This window comes from Lissotriton vulgaris, chromosome 7, assembly GCF_964263255.1.
Source record: "Lissotriton vulgaris chromosome 7, aLisVul1.2, whole genome shotgun sequence".
In the NCBI taxonomy this organism is placed as follows: Eukaryota; Metazoa; Chordata; class Amphibia; order Caudata; family Salamandridae; genus Lissotriton; species Lissotriton vulgaris.
The window spans coordinates 5,284,859-5,287,004 of record NC_141695.1 but is presented as its reverse complement, the minus strand read 5'-3'; the positions used below and the strand labels follow the sequence as shown (position 1 = coordinate 5,287,004).

Below are 2,146 nucleotides of genomic sequence, written 5' to 3'. Positions count from 1 at the left end.
CGCCGGCGCGTACTAGAAGAGTACGACTCGTCATCACCAGGTACGCCGTGCGGACCTGAGCGCCGCATCTACAACGTCCAAGTCAAAGTACTGTACCCTGCAAACTCCATTTGGAGTTCGCACCGGAATGGGTCACCCTTGTGAGTCCCTGTATAGTGTACTCTAGGTACCCAGGTCATAGGTGCAGCCTAGGCCTACCAGGGGCCGCAGCATGTATTATGCCACCCCAAACCGACACCACAGGTCTGATCACACAGCCTGGGTAAGGTGGTGTAATCACCCCTTACTTAGATATAGTATATCTATATCTACAAGTTTGCGCTATATAAAACTTTATAAGGAAAATAAACATATTGACACATAGTAACCTATAAGTCACTCCTATGGCAGACCTTCACAATCCTAGAGGCAGAGTGCTTGGTTTTATGTGAAAAGGTGCCCGAGCATGAGCTGAGCCTCTCTGCAGCTTTCAGAACCATCTCCTTATAGCTGTTCTATGATATAGCCATACCATATACTCTTAAGTGCATTATAATCCTCGCGGTTAATGCTAACTTTCGTTTGGCTTTATCAAAACATGTCTTGTAAGGTGTCGAACACTTTGGAATACCACCTCCCCACCCCCGCCAGTCCTGGCGGCGGGGGTAGCATTCCACCCTTCTAGAGGGAGAAGACATGTAGTTGCTGGTATACCCGATTAAAGTTGAACAGAGCCTCAGCATCACAAAATGGATGCTGTTGCCACAGACATAAGTCTGCCCTCCTGCTGCTGGATGAAACTCCGGCATAGGAGGCCTGGACAATAGGTCGCCTGCCCAGGGAGGTGCTATCACCTCCCCAGACAGGACATTCGTGTATTGGGGCAGGGAGGGCTGCATTCAGTGAATGCTTTCCAGACACTGCCTGGGGCACACAAGGTGCTCCATGCATTTCCCAGTTCAAACCGGTAGCTGGGGCGCGCTGCCCCAGCTGTGGCGTGAAACTGGACAAAGGGGAAGCGGTGTAACCACCCCATCCCCAGGTCCACCCATAGGAGGGACCTTAAAGTTAGTCCAACCCCTAAACTTAGTATAAGTATAGGATCCTAGTCCCTAGGACTTTAGATTACCCTGGACGAAACTTTGAAACCTATATCCTGGACCTTCGACATTTCATTTCGACTGGAAGACGGAAGACATCTCCCTTGTGGTCAAGGAGTGACCACCCTGTTCAAACAAGCACCAACAGCAACTTTGCTGGTCTGCATTTTCGAGGCTCCCGCCAGACCCTGAAGAATCTGTGACGCAGGACATGGACTTCCAGACATCTCTGACCCCGACCTTCGCTCCCAGCAAAGCTGAGACCCGAGGCAGACACAAGAGACGTGGGACCGGCACTGTTCCAAACAAGCTGCGCGGGTGAGCGCACGCGCACAGAAGTCACTCTAAGCGCGCAGAGTGCTGTATTTAGCGCAGACTCCTGCAACACCGTTCGCGCCGTCTCTTATACAATGCGAGCGGCGTGAAACACTGCCATTTCCTCGTTGCAGGAGACGACGATTCTTGCAGGGCACAGCTGCAGGGCTGATTGTGGTCCTTTGAATTAGTATTCGTGCAATTAACGTGAATACTAACTCAGAGGGTCACAATCAACCCCGCAGCTGTGCACTGTAAGAAAAGGAATACAGTGTGTGAAACACGACGTGTGATAAAGCACACGTCATGTTTGACTTTGCTTTTCTTTTCTTAATTGCGCTCAGTTGCGGGGCTGCTTGTGACCCTTCCTCCAGCTGTCATGTAAAGGAGAGATGGACGGTCACCCATAGAAATCCGCGGTTGCATGAATGCGACACTGTCCACTCGCTCGAAAACAAGACACTTTTGTAATGCATTTCCTCTGTGAAGCACTGTAGAAATGATCCCTGAAAGACTAGTCCTTCAATAAACGTTTGCAGCTCATAGGGACAGGTGTGTAGACAGGAGCCTGAGGTGGGAGGGAAAGTACGAGGGTGCAGTGGGAGAGAGCGAGCCTGCGATACAGAGAACTTGAGGCAGACAGTGACAGGGAAAGACAGCATGCACGAGAATTATCGAGGCAGGAGAGACAAACCTCTCTCATGTCATCTTGATTGATAGAATGCGAGAGATTGGCGTGACAGACACAGCTT

General features: G+C 50.6%; 1 pseudogene; it reads right to left on the bottom strand.

The window, feature by feature from the left end:
* Positions 1–1,745: 1,745 nt before the first annotated feature.
* On the bottom strand, positions 1,746–1,916 carry LOC147700480 (small nucleolar RNA U3; annotated as a pseudogene).
* Positions 1,917–2,146: the final 230 nt, after the last annotated feature.